This window comes from Hyperoodon ampullatus (genome assembly GCF_949752795.1).
Source record: "Hyperoodon ampullatus genome assembly, chromosome: 19".
Lineage (NCBI taxonomy): Eukaryota > Metazoa > Chordata > Mammalia > Artiodactyla > Ziphiidae > Hyperoodon > Hyperoodon ampullatus.
In genome coordinates this window covers 26,690,252-26,714,938 of record NC_136932.1, presented here as the reverse complement: position 1 = coordinate 26,714,938, position 24,687 = coordinate 26,690,252, and the positions used below count along the sequence as shown (strand labels likewise).

Here is a 24,687-nt window from a genome sequence, read left to right as displayed (position 1 = left end):
TACTTTTTTTTTTTTTTTTCTTGTGGTACGCGGGCCTCTCACTGTTTTGGCCTCTCCCATTGCGGAGCACAGGCTCTGGACGCGCAGGCTCAGCGGCCATGGCTCACGGGCCCAGCCGCTCCGCGGCATGTGGGATCTTCCCAGACCGGGGCACGAACCCATGTTCCCTGCATCGGCAGGTGGACTCTCAACCACTGCGCCACCAGGGAAGCCCTGGTTTGCTACTTTTAAAATGTGGATATTTCACAGAGAAATTTGGATTTTTGGCTTCTCTTGAAACTTTTAAAGAACTACAGGCTAGTTCTAAGAAGCCCAACAGGCTACATAAGCTGCCCTAATGTCTCGAACAATGAAATGGAGGAAATGCTATATGCATGATCCAGTCACTATGAAGACTGTCTCTCATCTGTAGCAACCCTGCTTGCAAATCAAGTTAAGCAAGGCCCCATGGAGACAGAAGGAGAGACTGAACTCTGGTGACAAGGCTCCATGTAGTGGGAGCCGAGGGCAGAGACGGCCACATAAAGGGCCTGCTGATTGGATGAAAGATTGGGCACCTCTGCATTGTGACTGCCTGCAACCTGCCTCATTATGACCATGCTCCCTCACCTGTTGGTGGGTGTCCCCAGGTCCTGGCATGAATTCACTGTGGGTCAGGGCCGGTGGGCAGGGGGCATCCCACGGTCCAGGTGGCCCTAGGACGCCCCCCCCACCATGGAAAACCGGCTCTGGTATGACAACTTGGGGTGCTGCCATCAATACCAAGAAAGTACCCAGAATGTGGAGGACTAACTACTCCTGCTGCTGGGCCTTGTCATTCTTGTCAGCATTGGGATCAGCATGGCAACTATGGTCAGCGATGGTTGGGGACCACCAGTAGGGGTGAAGAGGGCAGAGGGTGGGAACCAGCTGCAGACTGCACCTCCGTCTGCAACAACGGTCTTGGCTGGGAATGGGGGTGAGGGTATAGAGCCTGGCCTTCATTTTCACCCACCCCACCCCACCCCACCCCAGATATGGCATGGTCTCCAGAATGCCTTAGACAAGGCCATGTATTGGATTAATCAGAAAAGTAAGTACAGAAGACAGGTAGGGGGCACACCACCCCCGCCATTCCCAGGGCCCTAGAAACCAAGGTCCCCAGGTTCCCAACCTTGAACTCTTCTGACAGTTGCCCTGCCCTCATGGACTCTCGCTTCCCACAGATGAAATCTCGCAGGCTTGTGAAAGTTCCCCCAAACAGCCTCCAGCCAAGCCCAAAGACATCCACGTCCACTGCACCCTGGACTCTGTGGAAGTGAGAATGGCCCGGCCAACTAGCTACTCCTCGTCCTCCTACCATCATCTCCTCAACTGTAGCTGCAGCTGCAGCTGCCGCCCCTGCACCCACCAGCGGAGGCCGAAGATCCGCAGACAATTCCCCTACAGCCGCTCAGGCTTCCGTAGGCCGCATCACAGCCACGGGATGTCACAGCTGCGGCTGATGCCCTCCTTTGATTGGGAGGACCCGGACTTCTGTCTGGAGGAGGAGGACGACCTTTCCTTCCCACAACCAAAGTACCCGTGGGGGTGCTGGGGAGGGCTCTACCAGCAGATGGGCCTGCCCTCCAACGTGGGCCTCTGGGGCCGCCAGGGTGGCATCCTGGCCAGCCTGCCACCACCCTGTCTCTACCTGTCGCCCGAGCTGCACCGCATGCCCAAGCATGTGGAGGCCAAGTCTGAGCTAAGGCTTCAGTCCTTCGGGGCCCCCTGCTCACCATCCCGCATCTAGGGCCACGTGGACACTGACCAGTGGACCTCGTCTCCACCACTTCCCTGATGGCTGCCCCCTAATCCTCATGGGTCCCTGGGGGGCACAGCACTTACCCCACAAGGGGCCATCTCCCGTATGTCTCCTGGGATCAGCAGTGGCGTGGTCTGGAGGGCTCTGAGCCTCCATCCGCCCTGGTGCCTCGGTGCCTCGGGCAGCGCAACTCCCCCCCGGCCCACGGACGGAGCCTCCCCAGCTGTGCTCACAGCCAGCGCAACCGCAGCCCGCGCCCCTCCACGGGACACTTGAACTACTCCCTGGATCCCCACGAGATGCGGCACCGCAGGCCGAATGGGCAGAGATGCTGCCTGTGAGGCGCCCTCTGGCCACCTCCGCCTCCCTCACGGTGCTGGCCGAGGCCTCTACCAGCGGGCCTCGGATCCCAGCTCAGCGCTGCTCCTCCGCCCCTCCCAGACTCTGCCCGACGTCCAGGCTACCGAACACCCTCCACCCCTGCCCACCTTCATGCCACTCAGCTGGAACCCGTGGGACAATGCCAACTACCGGGTATATGACAGACTGGAGCTGAAGTGGCAAGTGCAGGAAGCCAAGTGCGGGCCAACTCGCTGCTACCTTCCACCTCGGCCTTGAGGCCCTCCCTGCATGGAAGCCAGGCTGGGAAAATGAACTGGCCAACAGCTAATGGGGGCGGGTGGGGGGCAGCATGGCATGGAGAGAGGAATAAAGAGCGCCAGGGTCCAGAAAACATTGGCGGTCTGTGGCTTGGAAGCACCACTCCTTCTGCCAGCTTGGGTCCCTGCCCTTGGCTTCCTGCAATAAGAAGCCAGTGTCCCCTTCTTGGCCTGAGGGTCCCCTTGGTTTAGTGGCCACAGCCCTGCCAGCAGGCCCCTCCTGGTCCGATACCATGCACTAAGTAGATCTGCAGCTGCAGACTCCAAACCACTGGTCTCTGGGCACCTCCTCTGTGTCTCAGCTGTCCCTGTCCCCAAAGAGCCTGATACAAGATTCTGCTTCCAAACTGGGAGGTTCCAAATCTGGGCAGGTCCAGCTCCACAGCCAGTGAAGGGCATGAAGAAGGCTGAGGCTCTGGACTCCAGCCAGGCCTTCAGCAGGTCTCTGAGGCCAAGGTCTTCCTAGTCTCAGGAGGGGCCAAGAGATGGAATGTGTCATTTGAACAAGTGAATCAGCGGGCGGTGAGCAAATGACTGACTGCTCGAGGGGAGGTGAGCCGGCCTCCGGGCCCTGTTTGACTGTCCAGGCTCAGCTTACCTGACCCTGGTAACCAGGGAATGCCATACTGGGCCCTCCTTTTCATCCCCCTCCTTCACTGTGACACCACCACCTGCCCCATTATGACCCAGTCTGGCTCCCTGTATATATATGGAGACCAGGGGACCCAGGCAGTCCTGAGACACCAGGCCATGGCTGAGTAAACCCATTACCTACCCAAGCCGTGCTCTGGCACCACCCCCAGGAAATCGCAGGACCTACGAGACTCAATTCTTCTGATCCTGGTAAGCTTCATCTTGCTCAGTGTGTGAATCAATGTGGTGACTCTGGTGAGGGCAGGATCTGGGCAGTGGGGTTGGGGGAGCCCTGGGGTCTTGAAGGGGCTGAAATGGGTGGGCTGCTGCGCTGTGGCCGGACAAGTGTTGGATTTCAGGGCTCACCCTGATCCCGGCCTCCACCCTCCCTTGCTTCCCTCAGCTCTGGATGCATCTGAAGAGATTCTTGCGGGCAGGTTTCAACTGTATTTTCCCCAAAGGTAAGTGGGCGCCAGGGTGGGCTCAGGGTATGTGGGCCTGTCCCCTTTCTTCAATCGCTGCCTTGATTCTCAGCCCCTCAGGAACCCAGGCCCTGTCCAATCCCGCCTTTCCCCACAGACAAGCAAGACAGCTGTGTAGGCAGCCATCGCATGTGCATGCGCTGCTCCGTGGATCCCAGGAACATACGCTCAAGAGTTCCTCCCCGCTTCCGCCATCACCCGAGCTTCCTGCTCGGGCACCCAAACCACCTTGACTCCTGGATACCAGAAACAGATGATGAGACGGCTTCTAAGTGCTGCTGGATGCCGCCTCAGTGTGGACGGGTTTGGGCTTCCACGGAGGCTCCACGGGGACTGTGGAAGTAGGGGGTAGTGGGAGCTGGGGACGCCCCTCCGGTCACAGCCTTAAAGTCCCAAGACACCTTTAACTCCAGGTAAGAGACATCTTCCAAGCTCCGCAGGAGAAGCAAGGTGGACGTGGTTCCACTCCGCCTGCCCCAAGAGAGCAAGACTAAGACCCCAGACTATGAGCCAGCCCAGGCCCCAGCCCGGGCCCAGACCTGCCCCCCAGTTCAGCTCCCTGCACATTCTCCTGCCAAGGCCCAGACCTTCTCCTACAAGCACCCCCCTGAGCACACTACCCCCCAAGCCAAGACCCGCTCCCCAGCCCTCACCCCTGAGCACAGCCCCGCCCAGGTCCATGGCCCTGAGCACACCTCAGCCCATACCCCAGCCCAGACCCAAGCCCAGGCCCCCTCACATGCCTCAGCCCAGTCCCTGGTTCATACATCTCTCTGCACCCTGAACCATGCTCATCTGACCTATACCCATGCCAACACTGTGGTCCCTCCCCAAACTTCTGCCCCTGCCACTACTCCTGCCCTAGCCCCTACACAAGCCCCTGTCCCGATCTCTGCCACAACCTCCGTCCCAGCACTGGTCATGGCCCTGACGACCACTCCAGTCCCTTCCACCACCCCTACCCCCATCCTAGATTCTATTCCCTCTACCTTGTCTGACTTCAGGCAAGGCCTCTCCTCTGGCCATGTGGTCTACGATGCCCGCAGCGTAAAGCAGAACTTATTCCATGTGTGTCCCCCTCAGAACTCTGGGTACTCCAGAAATGACTTGGGTACCCTCTCCAGGCCCCAAGAGGGGCATGGTCTGGTGAGCTCTGGTACAGCTGAGCAAACACTGAAGCAATGTAGTGGGGACAATGCCAAGCCCTCCACAGGACCCATATTGGGTTACATGGAGTTGGGGAATATGGAATGGAAGATCTCAAATGATGCCACAGACAAATTTGTACAATCCAAGACCTTCACTTACTATAGCTTCCACCCTTGCCGGTCTGAGAAGAGAAACAGGGATCCCCAGACTCCAGTCTACCCCCAATTCCTGGTGTACTCCAAGGATGCTGCACCTTCTCAACCTTGCTTCCATTCTGTGACCAGTGCCCAGAGCTCACCATGCACCATGCCTCCCCCATGCACTCTTTCTCTGCTTCTTGATTCTCCCAGATCCTTTGTCCTTCATCAACACAGCAACCACCAGAAGCCCTCCACCTTAATACAAACCCCCACCTTTCCCCCAACCTCCAAGTCTCCTCAGTCTGTCCTCTCTCCCCAGGGCCCCATCCCTCCCCAGTTATCCACTACTTCCCAAACCCAAAACTAGCCCCAACCTCCTGAACTTCATGGGAGTCTAGGTCTCAACCAAGGCTCTGTCCTCCAAAGGACCCCAGGCCTTACCGGAGACACAGGCCTCCCCAAGAACCCAGGCCTTGTTCAAGATCCAGTCCTCCAGGATCTTCGGGTCCTTAACGAACATCCTTACCTCTGCAAGAATCCAAGCCTTTCCCAAGATTCTGACCTTCACAAGAAGCCAGTCATTACGCAAGGGTCTGGCTCCCAGCAGATCTTAGGTTCTACTCTACATGGACGTTTCTTTATAAGGCCATACATCACCCAACCCTCTGACCTCCACAAGAACACATCATTTCTCCAAAGTTCTTACATTCAGAGGAGCTCAGCCTTTATGCATGATTCTGGAGTCTATAGGAATCTAGAACAAAACCAAGAGCCTGTACTCAATAAAAGTCGAGGGCTTTCTCAACAAACTCACTTCCATAATAGCCCACACCCTTTTCAAGATTCTGGATGTGACAAGAGTACAGGTAATGCCCAAGATTCAGGAGTCTCTAGGAGTCCAGACTTTACCCAAGATTCTGGGCCACAGAAGAGTCCATACCTTGCCCAAGACTCTGCAGTCAACAAGAGCTCAGTCCTTTGCCAGGAATCTGGTCTCCATAAGAGCCCAGCCCTTGTGCAAACCCCTCGCCTCCATAAGGGCTCAAGCCTTACCCAAGACTCAGGAGACTACAAGAATCCAGGTCTGACCCAAGATTCTGGAGTCTGCAGGAGCCAAGGCCTTACTCAAGATTCTGACCTCCATAAGAATCCAGGCCTTACCCAAGCCACTGAAGTCAAAAGGAGATGTGGCCTTACCCAAGATGCTGGAATTTACAGGAGCTCAGATCATACCCGTGACCCTAAGTTCCAAAAGAACTCAGGAATTAATCGAGATCCTGGCCCCCATAAGGGTCCAGCCCTTACTCAAGACTCTGGCTTACCCAAGAGACCAGGCCTCCATAACAACTCAGGCCTTATCCCAAACCCTGGCCTTCACAAGAAACCTCTAGGAACTGACTCTGTCCAAGTTTTGGGCCCACATCAGACCCAAAAGTCATTTATATCTGAGGCAGTTCCTCGAAAGGAGGATGCAGGGCAGCACATACCATGGACTTCTGTCCCACCCAGTCACAACTCCTGCTCTGCCAAGGCTCAGGGGGCCTACAATGACCTGCTAACCTCCTCGCAGCGAAAAGGCAGCCAAGACTGTGTGTACCACCCCATTGATACAGTTCCTCCAGCCTGCCAGAACTATCGCCAGATGTCTATGCCTCCAGAAACCAGCTGGAAGCCCTACTGTCCTGGTTCAGGCATCCGGCTAGGGTGTGTGGTCTTTGACGCCCGCCGGAGACAGCGGGCAGGGACAAGTGCAAAGCTCTGTCTCCCAGGTGCCTTCACCGAGAGACTTCCAACTGCCGGAGTCAAGCTCCAGCGAGTCCGGGGATAACCGAGGGATGGGTAGCATCGGGGAAGGAAATAAATCTATCACACTTCTTAAAGAATCAGCATTGCATGTTTCTCTCTCTTCTTTATTGTTTACAATCACAGGTTTATATATTGTAGTTGATTACTTTACCAGGTACGTGACCAAACAATCTTAGCACAATCAAACCTCAAAATGTTCTATAAAGATTTTTTTAAAAAAAATATCCCCTAGTTTCTAGATGTCCTATTAAAATATTTCAACCTTTTACAATGGTTCCATGAAAATATTTACAATGTACCCTGCATGCCCTTTCTCGTTGTTTCCTTGAACTGAGACAGTGTTTTCTCCCTATCCTAGCAACCAATTCTGCTCTAAGCATTTGCTTTTCTATAATTAATCTTCGTTTATAATAGAACCATAAATTTCTATATCATCAGGAACTTCGGCCCATGGCCATAACTCCATACTCGAGGGTGTTTTTCATGAAAACATCCCCTTAGTTCCAGGCTCTTATTTCTTTACCCATTTCCCCGGGGCTTTAGTGGGTACTTCCCATTCTGTGGTAGTTTCAGGAGGGGGAGTCCTAGAGAAATTTTTCTTTCACGTGGAGCAACATCCCCCCAAAATTGCCCCTATATTTAAATTTATTATCATAAAACATAACAACAGAGCTGTAGTCCACCTTCCTGGCACGCCGCTGCCTTGCAGTTTCGCCTTCCGTTGCTTCATGACTTTGTCATGGTGCAATGGCTCCAGGATGGCTTCCAACATCCAACAACTCACCAGAGACCATCAAGGAGTGGGGATATCAGTGTGTGATGAGAAACTTAGAAAAAGAGGTGACAGATAAGCATGAGGAATAAAGAGACAAGAGAATTGTTCTGTGGGTCTTTGAAGACATCCACCCCAGCCCCATCCCACAGGGCCTGATGAGGACCGAAACTATCCCTGCTTTCCCTCCATCGCTGTCTAGCTAAATCCGTTATCCCCAAGGCCCTAGAACTGCACTGTCAATTACAGTAGCCACTAGCCAAAGGCCTATTAGAATGTAAGTTAGTTAAAATTAAGGAAAATTAATTCTATTAAAAATTAAGTTAAAAAGTTAAAAATTCTCTTCCTCAGGGAACAGAATTTCCCTGACATCCAATTCTGTTCCCTGGCGGTGCAGTTGTTGGGACTTGGTGCTTTCACTGCTGTGGCTGGTTTTCAATCCCTGGTCAGGGAACTCAGACCCCGCAAGCTTCATGGATTGGCCAGAAAAAAAATTCTGTTCCTCACTGCCATGATCTTCTAAGTGCTCAGTAGCCACGTGGGGCTAGCGGCTACTGTATTGGACGGCACAGATTTAGAACATTTCCATCATCATGGAAAATGCTATTGCAGAGCAGTGCTTTAGAGTTTAGAGCAATTTGCCTTTCCCTGTCACCCACCCCCAGCATCTTAAAGCTCCCCCAGAGGGCAGAGAACTTAGTTCTTTTTAGGGTGGCTCAGAAGCCACCCTCTGGGGAGGAGGTAACATGTAGGGATGGATGCCCAATGCCTGATTTCCCCAGACTGTGAGAAAGAGCCCAGGCTTCAGTTTTCCTCATCTGGTCTCTTGAGTCACGACCACATGTATGGAAACTTGCCCCCACATGCTGGGCTGTGTTTGGGGCTCTTGGTTACTGAGGGAGAAGACCTCTCTTTGTCAGTGAGTAGGAAACCTTGTGTTTTAGGCTCCCCAAATTGAGGCCTGGATTCTGAGGGTCCCCTCCTTCATAGGCCTCTAATTTTTTCGAGGTGTCTGCACTTAATTTTCTTGCTCATGGACTTAGGCCTAGTTCACTGTGGAGACAGAACCCTGGGGAAAAGGAATGTAAGAATTCCTGGTCCAGTATGCATTGGTCTAATCTGTGAGCGTGTCTCTGGTGTCCTATCTTTCTGTCCTATTATTCTGGCTCCTAGTTTCATCCTGGACTTAAGCTGTGTCCACGATAGCACTGTTTGCTGAAAGCCATTTCCTTCCCCTGATAATTTTTCATTGTCCTGCCCTAGCCCAGCTGGGGTTTCCTCTGGACTTGATTTTCAGTCCTGATAACTCTTCTGTATACACACATAAGCTGCGACATTCCAAAGTGTTTTCCCTGCCACCACTTGTGTGTCTGAGGTGGGCAACACTAATATGTCCCTTCCCTGAGTCAGATGTCCATCCCTGGGTCACTACATGCACACTATCGGCATGTTCTTGTCTAACGTTACCACCACCGATTCCAAGGAGATACGTCCCAGCTGGAGAGCCCATTTCCAACACCTCTCTGGCTCAGCTCCGACCTTGGGCAAGTCATGTGCAACCTTTCTAGGCTTGCAGTCTCATCTCTATCTGAAGTTGTAATTGCACGCAAGAACCCTTCTAGATTAAAATGACCAGGGCGCCTCTACTCCCAAGTGAGATGTAGAGTCCCCTATTTCTCCGCATGCCCTAGTGTATGCCCCTCATTATTGTTATTCAGATCCGTCCTATTAGGCCTCTGTTCTAAACCCAAGGAGTGTTTGTGCGGTTGACCTGACCTTGTAAAGACACAGAATAGTTTATCTCTATAGAAGCTACAACTTCCATCAGGCACTACTTCAAGGGAACGGGAAAGGATGTGGGTGCGTGGCCCCAACGCCCTGGTAGCTTTGAAGACAAACTACAACTCACAGGATAGCCGCGAGATCTCCGCAGAGCGAAAGGAGTGACTGAACTCTGAGTGGAGGCCGGGCTGGTCCGGAACCACCCCGACAGTCTCCCAAAAGAGGCGTGGTTATAATTTAGGGGCGTGGCCTTGCCGGCAGCAGGAAGAAGTTACCTGTTGAATCTTCCTCTCCATTCACTTCCCAGCCTTTGTAGCTAACACTAAGAGGGAAGCCGCAAACCACTACCCTCTTCTGAAAAACAGGTAAGGGGACGTAGGCAAGGGGCAGCGAAGGAGGCTATTGCATTCCTTCAGAGGGGCCAAACAGCTACTTTCTACCTGCTGAGTCAGGTGAACCGTTCCATGGGGACGGGGACCAGCACATGAGGAAAGGGCAAGGACGGAGGAGGTATCTATTTGTTCGCTTTCAAGACTAAATATAGGGCCCTTCGTCTGCAGACCCATTGGCGCACTGTGTCTTGCGAACCCTCCTGGCCTCTGGAAGAGCAAAGAATGGGGGCCAGTTTTCCACAGCAAAAGGAACGGCCCGTCTGGGCTTCCTCCCCTCTGTGTATTTCCTAGCTCCAAAACGACAGAGCCGTATGGTTTCTGCGGTGTGGGGGAGTGCTCCCTGGTGGGGCCCACCGCGCCCAGCCCCTGCCCGGCCGCTCACGGACATCGACTTCTGCTCTGGGGCACAGCAGCAAGAACTAACCCAGCTGATCCAGGAGCTGGGTGTGCAGGCGAGCTGGAGTGAAGGTCCCAAGCCAGGACCAGATCTCCTCCAGGCCAAGGACTTTGCTTGGTAAGTAACCATCCCAGCCTTCGGGAACTTGCAGCTCTCAGCTCCGCCTCACCCTGCCCCAGCTCTGGATCACGCCTTTTACGATCCCTTCTCTTTCCTTAGGTCAACGTGGTGACTCTGGTCAGGGCAGGATCTGGGCAGTGGTGTTGGGGGAGCCCTAGGGTCTTGAAGGGGCTGAGGTGGGAGGGCTGCTGGGGTGTGGCCGGGCAAGGGTTGGATTCCAGGGCTCACGCTGCTCCCGGCCTCCCCCGTCCCCTGCTTTCTTCAGCTATGGAGGCATCTGAAGGGGCCCTTGTGGGCACTTTTCAATCATATTTTCCCCAAAGGTGAGTGGACACCAGCGTGTGCTAAGGGGATGTGGGCCTGTCCCGGTCCCATCTCGCCTTTCCCCGCAGACAAGCAAGACAGCTGTGTAGGCAGCCATCGCATGTGCATGTGCTGCTCCATGGATCCCAAGAACCTGTGCTCAAGAGTTCCTCCCCGCTTCCGCCATCGCCCAAGCTTCCTGCTCGGGCACCCAAACCACCTTGACTCCTGGATACCAGACAAAATGATGAGAAGGCCTCTAAGTGCTGCTGGATGCCGCCTCAGTGTGGGTGGGCTTGGGCTTCCATGGAGGCTCCACGGGGACTGTGGAAGGAGGGGGTAGTGCGAGCTGGGGAGGCCCCTCTGGTCACAGCCTTAAAGTCCCAAGCCACCTTTAACTGCAGGTAAGAGACATCTTCCAAGCTCCGCAGGATGAGCAAGGTGGACGTGGTTCCACTCTGCCTGCCCCAAGAGAGCAAGACTAAGACCCCAGACTATGACCCAGCCCAGGCCCCAGCCCGGGCCCAGACCTGAACCCCATTTCAGCTCCCGGCGCATTCTCCTGCCAAGGCCCAGATTTTCTCCTCAGCCCATGCCCCTGAGCACAAGCCCCCCACCCCAGGCCGAGACTTGTTCCCGAGGCCACGCCCATGAGCACACTTCCTCCAAGGCCCAGGCCTTCTGCCTAGTTCACCCCACTGGGAACACTCCTGCCAAAGCTCAGACCTTCTTCTCCACCTACTCCTCTGAGCACGCTCCAGCTCAGGCCCAGACTTGCTCCACATTCCAGCCCCCTGCGCACACCATCCCCCAGGCCCAGACCCCCTCCGAACCCTCAGCCCTCAGCACGGCCCTGTCCATTTCCATGACCCTGAGCATACCACAGCCCATACCCCAACCCAGGTCCAAGCCCAGGCCCCCTCAACATGCCTCAGCCCAGTCCCTGGGTCACAATTCTCTCTGCACCCTGACCTATGCTCGTCTGACCTATACTCATGCCAACACTCTGGCCCGTCCCACAACTTGTGCCCCAGTCCCTCCCCCAACTTCTGACCCTGCAACTACTCCTGCCCTAGCCCCTACACTAGCACCTGTAACAAACTCTGCCACAACCTCTGTCCCAGCACTGGTCATGGCCCTAACGACCACTCCAGTCCCTTCCACCACCCCACCGCCATCCTAGATTCTATTCCCTCTAACTTGTCTGCCTTCAGCCAAGGCAGCTCCTCCGGCCATGTGGTCTACGGTGCCCACAGGGTTAAGCAGAACTTATTCCATGTGTGTCCCCCTCAGAACTCTGGGTACTCCAGAAATGACTTGGGTACCCTCTCCAGGCCCCAAGAGGGGCATGGTCTGGTGAGCTCTGGTACAGCTGAGCAAACACTGAAGAAATGAGGTGGGGACAGTGCCAAGCCCTCCACAGGATCCATATTGGGTTACGTGGAGTTGGGGAATATGGAATGGAAGATCTCAAATGGTGCCAAAGACAAATTTGTACAGTCCAAGACCTTCCCTTACTGTAGCTTCCATCCTTGCAGGTCTGAGAAGAGAAACACGGATCCCCAGACCCCAGTCTACCCCTAATTCTTGGTGTACTCCAACATGCTGAACTTTCTCAACCTTGCTTCCATTCTCTGACCAGTGCCCAGAGCTCACCATGCACCATGTCTCCCAAATGCACTCTTTCTCTGCCTCTTGTTTCTACCAGATCCTTTGTCCTTCATCAAAACAGCAACCAACAGAAGCGCTCCAACTTAATACGAACCCCCACCTTTCCCCCAACCTCCTAGTCTCCTCACTCTGTCCTCTCTCCCCAGGTTCCCATCCCACCCCAGTTATCCGCTACTTCCCGAACCAAAAACCAGCCCCTGAACTTCATGAGAGTCTAGGCCTCAAGCAAGGCTCTATCCTCCAAAGGACCCGAGGCCATTCAAAAGACTGTAGAGTTTCAGAAAACCAGGACGTACCCCAAATCCAGGCCTCCACAAGAACCCAGGCCTTACCCGAGACGCAGGCCTCCCCAAGAACCAAGGCCTTGCTCAAGATCCAGGCCTCCACAAGCTTCCAGCCCTTACCCAAGACCCTTACCTCTGCAAGAATCGAAGCCTTTCCCAAGACTCTGAACTTCAGAAGAATCCAGTCATTACCCAAGATTCTGGCTCCCAGAAGATCTTAGGTTCTACTCTACATGGACGTTTCTTTAAAAGCCCATATCTCACGCAACTCTCTGGTCTCTGCAAGAACACATCATTTCTCCAAACTTCTTACATTAATAGGAGCTCAGGCTTCATGCACGATTCTGGAGTCTATAGGAATCTTGAGAGAAACCAAGGGACTGTACTCTATAAAAGTCAAGCGCTCTCCCAAAAAACAGGCTTCCATAATAGCCCACACCCTTCTCAAGATTCTGGATGCGACAAGATTACAGGTAATGCCCAAGATTCAGGAGTCTCTGGGAGTCCAGACTTTACCCAAGACTCTGGGCCACAGAAGAGTCCATACATTGCCCAAGACTCTGCAATCAACAAGAGCTCAGTCCTTTGCCAGGAATCTGGTGTCCATAAGAACCCAGGCCTTGTGCAAACCCCTCACATCTATAAGGGCTCAAGACTTACCCAAGACTCAGGAGACTACAAGAATCCAGGTCTGACCCAAGATTCTGGCATCTGCAGAAGCCAAGGCCTTACTCAAGATTCTGACCTCCATAAGAATCCAGGCCTTACCCAAGCCACTGAAGTCAAAAGGAGATGTGGCCTTACACAAGATGCTGGAATTTACAGAAGCTCAGAACATACCCATGACCCTAACTTCCACAAGGACACAGGAATTAATCGAGATCCTGGCCCCCATAAGGGTCCAGCCCTTACTCAAGACTCTGGCTGACCCAAGAGACCAGGCCTCCATAACAACTCAGGCCTTATCCCAAACCCTGGCCTCCACAAGAACCCAGGCCTTGCTCAAGATCCAGGCCTACACAAGCTTCGAGGCCTTACCCAAGACTCTTACCTCTGCAAGAATCCAAGACTCTGAACTACAGAAGAACCCAGTCATTACACAAGATTCTGGCTCCCAGAAGGTCTTAGGTTCTACTCTACATGGACGTTTGTTTAAAAGGCAGTATCACACCCAACCCTCTGGTCTCCACAAGAACACATCATTTCTCCAAATTCCTTACCTTCAGAGGAGCTCAGGCTATATGCAGGATTCTGGAGTCTATAGGAATCTAGAGCGAAACCAAGAGGCTGTACTCTATAAAAGTCAAGGCCTTTCCCAAAATAGCCCACACCCTTCTCAAGACTCTGGATGTGGCAAGACTGTAGAGTTTCCAGAAACCCAGGACTTACCCCAAATCCAGGCCTCCGCAAGAACCCAGGCCTTACCCGAGACGCAGGCCTCCCCAAGAACCAAGGCCTTGCTCAAGATCCAGGCCTCCACAAGCTTCCAGCCCTTACCCAAGACCCTTACCTCTGCAAGAATCGAAACCTTTCCCAAGACTCTGAACTTCATAAGAATCCAGTCATTTCCCAAGATTCTGACTCCCAGAAGATCTTAGGTTCTACTCTACATGGACGTTTCTTTAAAAGCCCATATCTCACGCAACTCTCTGGTCTCTGCAAGAACACATCATTTCTCCAAACTTCTTACATTAATAGGAGCTCAGGCTTCATGCACGATTCTGGAGTCTATAGGAATCTTGAGCGAAACCAAGGGACTGTACTCTATAAAAGTCAAGCGCTCTCCCAAAAAACAGGCTTCCATAATAGCCCACACCCTTCTCAAGATTCTGGATGTGACAAGAGTACAGGTAATGCCCAAGATTCAGGAGTCTCTGGGAGTCCAGACTTTACCCAAGACTCTGGGCCACAGAAGAGTCCATACATTGCCCAAGACTCTGCAATCAACAAGAGCTCAGTCCTTTGCCAGGAATCTGGTCTCCATAAGAACCCAGGCCTTGTGCAAACCCCTCGCATCTATAAGGGCTCAAGACTTACCCAAGACTCAGGAGACTACAAGAATCCAGGTCTGACCCAAGATTCTGGCATCTGCAGAAGCCAAGGCCTTACTCAAGATTCTGACCTATATAAGAAGCCAGGAATTACCCAAGCCACTGAAGTCAAAAGGAGATGTGGCCTTACCCATGATGCTGGAATTCACAGAAGCTCAGAACATACCCATGACCCTAACTTCCACAAGGACACAGGAATTAATCGAGATCCTGGCCCCCATAAGGGTCCAGCCCTTACTCAAGACTCTGGCTTACCCAAGAGACCAGGCCTCCATAACAACTCAGGCCTTATCCCAAATCCTGGCCTCCACAAGAACCCAGGCCTTGCTCAAGATCCAGGCCTACACAAGCTTCGAGGCCTTACCCAAGACTCTTACCTCTGCAAGAATCCAAGACTCTGAACTTCAGAAGAACCCAGTCATTACCCAAGATTCTGGCTCCCAGAAGGTCTTAGGTCCTACTCTACATAGACGTTTGTTTAAAAGGCAGTATCACACCCACCCTCCGGTCTCCACAAGAACACATCATTTCTCCAAATTCCTTACATTCAGAGGAGCTCAGGCTATATGCAGGATTCTGGAGTCTATAGGAATCTAGAGCGAAACCAAGAGGCTGTACTCTATAAAAGTCAAGGCCTTTTCCAAAATAGCCCACACCCTTCTCAAGACTCTGGATGTGGCAAGACTGTAGAGTTTCCAGAAACCCAGGACTTACCCCAAATCCAGGCCTCCCCAAGAACCCAGGCCTTACCCGAGACGCAGGCCTCCCCAAGAACCAAGGCCTTGCTCAAGATCCAGGCCTCCACAAGCTTCCAGCCCTTACCCAAGACCCTTACCTCTGCAAGAATCGAAGCCTTTCCCAAGACTCTGAACTTCAGAAGAATCCAGTCATTACCCAAGATTCTGGCTCCCAGAAGATCTTAGGTTCTACTCTACATGGACGTTTCTTTAAAAGCCCATATCTCACGCAACTCTCTGGTCTCTGCAAGAACACATCATTTCTCCAAACTTCTTACATTAATAGGAGCTCAGGCTTCATGCACGATTCTGGAGTCTATAGGAATCTTGAGCGAAACCAAGGGACTGTACTCTATAAAAGTCAAGCGCTCTCCCAAAAAACAGGCTTCCATAATAGCCCACACCCTTCTCAAGATTCTGGATGTGACAAGAGTACAGGTAATGCCCAAGATTCAGGAGTCTCTGGGAGTCCAGACTTTACCAAAGACTCTGGGCCACAGAAGAGTCCATACATTGCCCAAGACTCTGGGCCACAGAAGAGTCCATACATTGCCCAAGACTCTGCAATCAACAAGAGCTCAGTCCTTTGCCAGGAATCTGGTGTCCATAAGAACCCAGGCCTTGTGCAAACCCCTCGCATCTATAAGGGCTCAAGACTTACCCAAGACTCAGGAGACTACAAGAATCCAGGTCTGACCCAAGATTCTGGCATCTGCAGAAGCCAAGGCCTTACTCAAGATTCTAACCTCCATAAGAATCCAGGCCTTACCCAAGCCACTGAAGTCAAAAGGAGATGTGGCCTTACACAAGATGCTGGAATTTACAGAAGCTCAGAACATACCCATGACCCTAACTTCCACAAGGACACAGGAATTAATCGAGATCCTGGCCCCCATAAGGGTCCAGCCCTTACTCAAGACTCTGGCTTACCCAAGAGACCAGGCCTCCATAACAACTCAGGCCTTATCCCAAACCCTGGACTCCACAAGAACCGTCTGGGAACTGACTCTGTCCAAGTTTTGGGCCCACATCAAACCCAATAGTCATTTATATCTGAGGCAGTTCCTCAAAAGTAGGATGCAAGGCAGCACATACAATGCATTTCTCTCCCACCCAGTCAGAACTCCTGCTCTCCCAAGGCTCAAGTGGCCTACAATGACCTGCTAACCTCCTCACAGCGCACACCAGCAAAGACTGGGTGTACCACCTCATGGATACAGTTCCACCAGCCTGACAAAACTATCGCCAGATGTCTACGCCTCCCAAAACCAGCTGGAAGCCCTACTGTCCTGGGTCAGGCAACCGGCTAGGGCATGTGGTCTTTGTCGCCTGTCAGAGACAGTTCAGAGCAGGCAGGGACAAGTGCGAAGCTCTGTCTCCCAGGCGCCTTCACCGAGAGACATCCAACAACTCACCGGAGACCGTCAAGGAGTGGGGATATCAGTGTGTGATGAGAAACTTAGAAAAAGAGGGGACAGATAAGCATGAGGAATAAAGAGACAAGAGAATTGTTCTGTGGGTCTTTGAAGACATCCACCCCAGCCCCATCCCACAGGGCCTGATGAGGACCTAAACTATCCCTGCTTTCACTCCATCGTCGTCTAGCTAAATCTGTTATCCCCAAGGCCCTATAGCTGCTACTGTCAATTACAGTAGCCACTAGCCAAAGGCCTATTAGAATGTAAATTAGTTAAAATTAAGGAAAATTAATTGTTAAAAATTAAGTTAAAAATTCTTTCTCAGGGAACAGAATTTCCCTGGCATCCAATTCTGTTCCCTGGTAGTCCAGTTGTTGGGACTTGGTGCTTTAACTGCTGTGCCTGGGGTTCAATCCCTGGTCGGGGAACTCAGACCCCGCATGCTGCATGGCTTGGCCAAAAAAAAAAAAAAAAAAATTCTGTTCCTCTTGGAACTGACTCTGTCCAAGTTTTGGGCCCACATCAGACCCAAAAGTCATTTATATCTGAGACAGTTCCTGGAAAGGAGGATTCAAGGCAGTACATACCATGGACTTCTGTCTCACCCAGTCACAACTCCTGCTCTGCCAAGGCTCAGGGGGCCTACAGTGACCTGCTAACCTCCTTGTAGTGAACAGGCAGCCAAGACTGGATGTACCACCCCATTGATACAGTTCCTCCAGCCTACCAGAACTATCACCAGATGTCTACGCCTTCCGAAACCAGCTGGAAGCCCTACTGTCCTGGGTCAGGCACCCGGCTAGGGCGTGTGGTCTTTGACGCCCGGCAGAGACAGCAGGCAGGGACAAGTGCGAAGCTCTGTCTAGGGCGTGTGGTCTTTGACGCCCGCCAGAGACAGCAGGCAGGGACAAGTGTGAAGCTCTGTCTCCCAGGCGCCTTCACTGAGAGACATCCAACAACTCACCGGAGACCATCAAGTAGTGGGGCTATCAGTGTGTGATGAGAAACCTAGAAAAAGAGGGGACAGATATGCATGAGGAATAAAGGGACAAGAGAATTGTTCTGTGGTTGTTTGAGGACATCCACCCCAGCCCCATCCCACAGGGCCTGATGAGGACCTAAACTATCCCTGCTTTCCCTCCATTGCTGTCTAGCTAAATCCGTTATCCCCGAGGCCCTAGAGCTCCATTGTCAATTACAGTAGCCACTAGCCAAATGCCTATTAGAATGTAAATTATTTAAAATTAAGGAAAATTAATTCTGTTAAAAATTAAGTGAAAAAGTTAAATATTCTCTTTCTCAGGGAACAGAATTTCCCTGGCATCCAATTCTGTTGAGGAGTCATAAGCGTCATCTTATGAGATGAGATGATAACTACCATAATCCCCATTTTACAGGTAGGAAATTGTGTCCTAAAGCTAATAAATGAGTGACCTGGGTTCAAACCCGGGTAGTCTGGCTCTGGAATCTCTACTGTTAACCACTTTGTTGTATTACCACCAATGAGATGGGGAGAGGGACATGTTGCTGTAAAGAGGATGGAGTAAAGATGGGAGAAGAGTAGACGTTAGGGAATTAAATAATGGGGGAAAAATAAGGGCAATTAAAAGACTGGAGGAGAGGGAAAAATAATAAGAAGGAGAATGAAGATAAGGAATCATAGACAAACAAAAGATGGAAACAGAAAGGCAGTCAATGTGGATTGGGGACATAAGGAGGACCCAGGAAGACCTGAAGAAAGGCTGCCATGTCAGGCAGGATGCAGAGAACAAATGAGGAATGGCGATTCTTACATGATGGTGAAGGTGCCGTTGTAGGCGTTAGGCTCTGGCTCAGGCACTCTGTGGAGCTTCTGCTTTGGGCTGAGACCAACACACGACAGCGTCTCATTTGTGCAGGTACAGAGCTCACATATGCTGATGTTTGTGGTGGCATTCTGTTCTGGCTGTTTCTTCTCTGGGGTATATTCAGACCTGTGGATACTGAATACTGAGTCAAAGGAAAAAGAACTGTCTCAGATGGCTTTGGTTGCTGAGATATGTTAACTCCCAGGTCCACAGGTGGAACTGTGACTTGAGTCAGGTTTGGTTGTGCAAGTTTCACCTCAGGGTGTTTTGGAGGGGGAGCTGTAGTCTTCTTCCAGGCTGTAGAATGCTCAGACTCTTTAGTAGGTTCTGGAGTTGTGGTAAGCTCCAGGTCCAAAGGTTTAACTGTGATACTTGGTGATGTTGGATGCTCAGTATGATCCTGATCTGGTGCTGGAACTGTCACCTCGGGATACAATGGAGGTTGAGTTACAACTTCCTTAATGAGCTCTGGAGGCTGAGCTTGGGTCTGCTGCATAGTTGGAGAAGGTTCAACCTCCATACTGGATTCCAGAGTTCACGTAAGTTCCAGGTCCAAAGGTTGAACTGTGGTCTCACTCCAGGTTGGATGCTGAGCCTGAACTTGCTCTGGATTTGGAAATGTCACCTCAGGGTAAGTTGGCGGAACTGCAGTCTGCTGCAGGGCTGCGGAATGTTCAGCCTACGTTGTAGGTTCTGGAGCTGTGGGAAGCCCCTGGTCCAAAGGTTTAACTGTGACACTGGGCAAGTTTGAATGCTGAGCTTGATCCTGTCCTAGTGTTGGAACTGTCATCCCATAATCCACTGGAGTTTGTGCTACAACCTCCTTAGGTGGCTCTGTAGACTGAGATGGGGCCTCCTGCTGGGCTGGAGAAGGTTCTGTCTCTTTAAGGGGTTCCAGAGGTAGGTGTGGGAGCTCCTGTTGGACTGGAGAAGATTCCATATTCTCAGGGGGCTGTAGAAGCTGAGGAAAGGTCCCTTGAGGGACTGGAAATGGTTCCACCTTTGCAAGGAGCTCTGATGACTGAGCATGAAACTCCTGCTGTGTGGGAGAAGGTATCACTTCCTTAGGGGGCTCAGGAGATGTAGCTGAGCCCCCCTGGGGAACTGGAGACTGAGCTGGTGCCTCCTCCTGGACTAAAGAAAGCTCTACCCCTCCAGGGGGATCTGGAGTGTGCGTAGGGTCCTCCTGCTGCACTGGAGGATGTTCAACTCCACCTGGACCTAGAGGTGAGAATGTCACTTCATTATGCACTGAAGATTCAGCTGCACCATCCGTAGAGGCCCCTGGAGGCTGACTTGGGTGCTGATGCTGGACTGGAGAAGGTGCAACCCACTCAGTGGGCTTTGGATGCTGAGCTGAGCTCTCCTGCTGGCTTGGAGAAGGTTCAGTTTCCTCAGGAAGCCCTTGAGGTTGAGTTGGGGCTCCCTGCTGGACCGGAGAAGGTTCAACATTTTCACAGGGGGTTGCATGCTGATCTGAAACCTCTTGCTGAACTGACAAAGGTACCAACCGCTCAGGGGACATTGTAGACTGAGCCGAGGTTTCTTGTTGGGGTGGAGAAGTTTCAACCCCATTAGTGAACGCTGGAGTTACGATAAGTGCAAAATCCACAGGTTTAACAGTGACATTGGGCCGCTGCAGAAGCTGAGCTCAATCCTGACCTAGAGGAGAAGCTGTTGTCACATGAAGCTCTGGAGGGAAAACTACAGTCACATTAGAGAGCTCTGGAGACTGAGTTGGAGCAGATTCAACCTCACCAGGACACTCTGGATGCTGAGCTGTGTCTTCCTGCTGAGGTGGAGAAGGTACAAGCTCAGGAGCCTGTGGATGCTGATCTGGAGCCTCCTGCTGGCTTGTGGCAGGAATAACTTCTTCTCCAGGATGCTCTGGATACTGAGCTGGGGTCTCCTCTTGTACTGAAGGTTTATTATGTATACCGGCTTCTGGAGATTGGGCTGGAGCCTCCTGTTGAACTGGCAAAAGTTCAAACTCCTCAGGTGGCTGTGAAGGCAGCGTGGGGGCCTCATGCTGGGTTGTAGAAAATTCTGCATTAGTAAGGGGCACTGAGGGCTGAGCTGAAGGCTTGTGCTGATTTGGAGAAGGTCCCACCTCTGGAGTGGGTTCTTTTGTGATGGTAAGCTCCACATCTGCAGGTTTGACAGCGACACTGGATAACTTTGAATGCTGAGCATGAGGGTGACTTGGAGGTGAAACTGTCATTTCATGATGCTCTGGAGGTTGAGCTGGCTGTTCCTGTTGAGTTGGAGAAGGTTCCACCTCCCCTGAAGAAGGCTCTGGAGGCTGAGCTGGTTGCTCCTGCAGGGTTGCAGAAGGTCCTATCTCCGGAGGAGACAGAGCTGGGATCTCCTGCTGGGTTGGAGAAGATTCTGCCTCATTAGGAGGCTCTAGAGACTGAGCTGAGGCTTCCTCGTGGGTTGCAGAAGTTTCAGCTTCTCCAAAAGACTCTGAAAGCTGAGCTGGGGTCTCCTGCTGGGTTGCTGCTTTCACCTTCTCAGGAGGCTCTGTAGGCTCAGAAGGCTGAGTCGGTTGTTCCTGTTCACTTGGAGAAGGCTCAGCTTCCACAAGAGGCTCTGGAGGCTGACCTGTGGGCTCCTGCTGGGTTGGAGAAGGTTCAACTTCCCCAGGAGGCTCAGAAGGCTGAGCTGGCTGCTACTGCTCCCTTGAAGGCTCATCCTCTCTAGGAGGCTCTGGAGGCCTAGCTGTGGTCTCTTGTTGGGTTGGAGAAGATCCTGTCTCCTCAGGATGCTCAAGAGGTGGAGCCAGGGCCTCCTGCTGAGCTGTAGGAAACTCAGCTTCCGTAGTGGCCTCTGGATTGATGGTAAATTCCACATCCAGAGGTTGAAGTGGAACACTGGGCAAGTTTCAATGAGGGTGACGCTGAACGCCAGGTAGAGATGCTACCTCATCAGTCACTGGAATTTGAAGTACATACTCAGTAGAGAAAGCTAGAGCCTCACTTGGGGCCTCTTGATGGAGTAGAGAAGGATCAATCTCCTCAGGGTGCTCTGGAGGCTGAGATGGGGCCTCCTGCTGGACTGGAGAAGGTTCAAACTCCTCGGGGCTGTCAGGATCCTGAGTTGGGGCCTGTTGAAGGAGTAGAGAAGGTTCATTCTCCTCAGGGTGCTCTGGAGGCTGAGATGGGGTCTCCTCCTGGACTGGAGAAGGTTCAACCTCTTTAGTGACCTGTGCAGTTATGGTAAGTGCCAGATACAGAGATTTAACAGTGCCATTGTACAAGTTTGACTGCTGAGTTTCATTTACCACTTGATGAGCTTCTAGTCGAACTACAACCTCCTTAAGTGTCTCCAAAGGCTGGGTGAGGGCCTCCTGAGGACTTGTAGTTTCTAGTTCCTCAGGGGCCTCTGAAGGCTGAGATGGAGCCTCCTGCGGAAGTGGAGGTGGTTCTACCACTTCAGTGGGCTCTGGATGCTGAGCCTGGGCCTCTGCCTGGGGTGAAAAAGATTCAACGTCCTCAGGGGTCTGTGGATGCTGAGCAGGGCCCTCCTGCTGGGTAAAGATTCAGCCTCCTCAGTGAGCTCTGGATGACGAGTTTGGGCCTCCTGCTGGGATGCAGAAATATCGCATCCTCATCAGAAGACTCCCTGTCGTGTAGCTTTTGTGCCATGTTTTCCTTGCGTGTGGCGCTGAGAGGCCTATACATATCCCTAAGCCAAAGTGGCCGCCTTCTCCCGAAAAAGCCCTCCTAGAACACAGAAAGGGAAGTATTAATTCTGCATCTCCCCTGCTTTCTCTGGCCACAGTACTTTATCCTCCTCACATCTACCTGACTCTCACTTTCCCCTGAGCTTCTCTTACGCAGCAGAAATCAAAAAAAGCCCCTTGGAGGAAAACACACACAGTTAGTGTTACATGTCACTTTTCATCTCTCTCACAATGTGTTATCTCTGCTTTCATTAGGACTAAATGGGTACCTCAGCCCATAATCACAATGAGCAAAATCACCACAGACCCGGGATCATGAAAATCATTGCATGCATGCTGGCCTTCCAGAAGTTCTCTGTGTCTGTCCAAAATGGACTCCAAGTGTCTCTGGAGAGACATTTGTACGTGGCTTAGCATGGAACATAGGCAGGATTTTCAGCCCCGTTCACCTTTCTTTGCCCTTGGCCAACTGCCCTCGTGCAGTGAAAACACTGCACAACGGCACTGGGCAGAAACTTGTTACTCCCTTAGACGCGCTTCACACCAGTCGGCTTCGGACTTAGTTGCACATGCAGCATTTGCTGGGGGTGTGGGTGTGGGGAGAAGGTGATTTTATTTTCCTGGCTGCTCTATCCTATAAGTTGAATCACACCAAGTAAACACCTGAACCCAACGAGCAAAGTCATCTATAGCTCTCTGACTTTCACTCTGCAGGCTGTCACTCAGGTGTCAGTGAATTGTGGAAGCATTTTAAAGGCTGTGACCAGCAGGGAAGCACAAAATACTCTTTTCGAATACAAACAGAATAGAAAAAAATCACAGTGCACAATAAGTTTGTTTCAGAAACTACTTATGTCCGTATAGTATGTGTCTACTCAACTGTGACATAAAACGTAGCTCACAGCCCAAGCACAGTGTGTGATCAGTAGAGAAGTCCTCAGTGGAAAGGGACCATCTTCTTCTTGATAATCACTAGCAGTATGACCAAGGGGCAAGATATTTTCCCTTTCTCTTTTCTCCAGTGCCTTATTACAAAAGGAAGAGACAAACTACTGTCTAAAGTTTCTCCCGGTTAAAATTCTATGAGGTTTGGATAAAGGGAATAGAGAGTAGGGGCCTGAAAAACAGTAGGATGAGAAGGGAAGTTTTCTTGCCACTTTCCAGAAGGGACTCATATGTTCTCCCTTTCGTCAGCTTTGAGTGAGGCCAGCCCCTAAATCCCCAACCATGTGGCCCTCCCTACCCCAGAGCCTCCTAGAAGGCCTCTGGCCTGGCCTGATGCCTGGGAGCCAGGCATCAGCCCAGCAGGAACAGGTACAACCAAAACCTCTCCCCGTCCACCCTCTTTCCTTAAAGGACTGGTGCAAGCAGATGAATGTGTGCCAGTCCTGTTCTAACTCAGCTTGGGCTCGGGAGCTACTTCTGCTGATAAATAAACTAGGGTAAACTATTAGGGTAATTAAGCGTTCTTCCTGCCTTTGGTGAGGAAATTGAAATAGATGAGTTCTAAGTTCTCCTCTAGTTGTAAAATTCTGCTTTCAAAGACCAATATTTACCTTCTGCTTCTTTTTCTATCTTCCTCTTTTGCAATTCTATGAGAAGAAATCTGTCTTGAAAGAAAACAGGATCATGATTATCCATTACAACTATTTCCAAATCCTTATTCATTCCTTTTTACTTTAAATCTTATCTATCCAGTAAGATGATAACTCTTTCAAGGAAAGGAATTCTACCCTGTTTAATAATCCTTTGACTCTTCCACAGTACCTAACTTAGGGTCTTGCATGCAGCTGGCGATATATTTTATTGACTGTTTTAGATAACGTTCAACAGATAATTCCTAATAAAAACTCTTAGAAGTAGGAAAAGAAAATAAAAGTATCTGGCAGAAACCTAAGCATTGTTTTAAAGTCAAGAACAACAGTAGGATGCCCAATCATTACTGCTACTATTGAGCATTGTGGAGGAGGTCTTAATCAGTACGATAAGAAAAACAGAAGTATTGGAAAGAAGAGACAAACATATTTGCATATGAAACAAGGAACCTAAAAAGACCAAAAGAATCAACTGAAATTTTATTGGAAGTAACATGAGTAAGATGGCTCCATACAAAATCAAGAGATCAACATATTAGCCTCAATAGCTTTCCAATATAACACAACTAACTAACTAAAAAACAGAAGAAACACCCAATTTACTATATCAATAAAAATGCATGACGTACCTAGGAATAAATTTAACCACAAATTTGTAAGACCTATGTGATGAAAATATTACAGCTTTTTTGAGGGACATTAAGAAGTACTTACATGGCATGAGATACTATCCTCCTAGAATGTTGTAAAGGGGTCAATTCCCTTCACATGAAACTAAAAATTCAATGCAGTCCATTTATAGCCAAAATAATTTTTAAATAAAACCTGGCCAGCTGACATTTGGTAGAGAATATATGTAAGAATAGTTATGAAATGTATGCAAAAGAAGGTCAAAGAGTAGGACCTTGCCCTACCAGATATAAAATATGTTATAGAGCAACTGGAATTAAGCAGTGTGATGTTAATACTGGTACAGGACAA

The 24,687-nt window shown here is 51.2% G+C and overlaps 1 pseudogene across 1 annotated transcript; it reads left to right on the top strand.

Moving 5' to 3' along the window:
* Window positions 1–597: 597 nt before the first annotated feature.
* LOC307067898 (uncharacterized protein SPEM2-like) lies at window positions 598–6,674 on the top strand (annotated as a pseudogene). The gene is made up of 7 exons: window positions 598–615; window positions 700–852; window positions 1,015–1,072; window positions 1,206–2,524; window positions 3,655–3,860; window positions 4,137–4,232; window positions 6,378–6,674. The product of its transcript is annotated as an uncharacterized protein SPEM2-like (transcript).
* The last annotated feature ends 18,013 nt before the right edge of the window (window positions 6,675–24,687 follow it).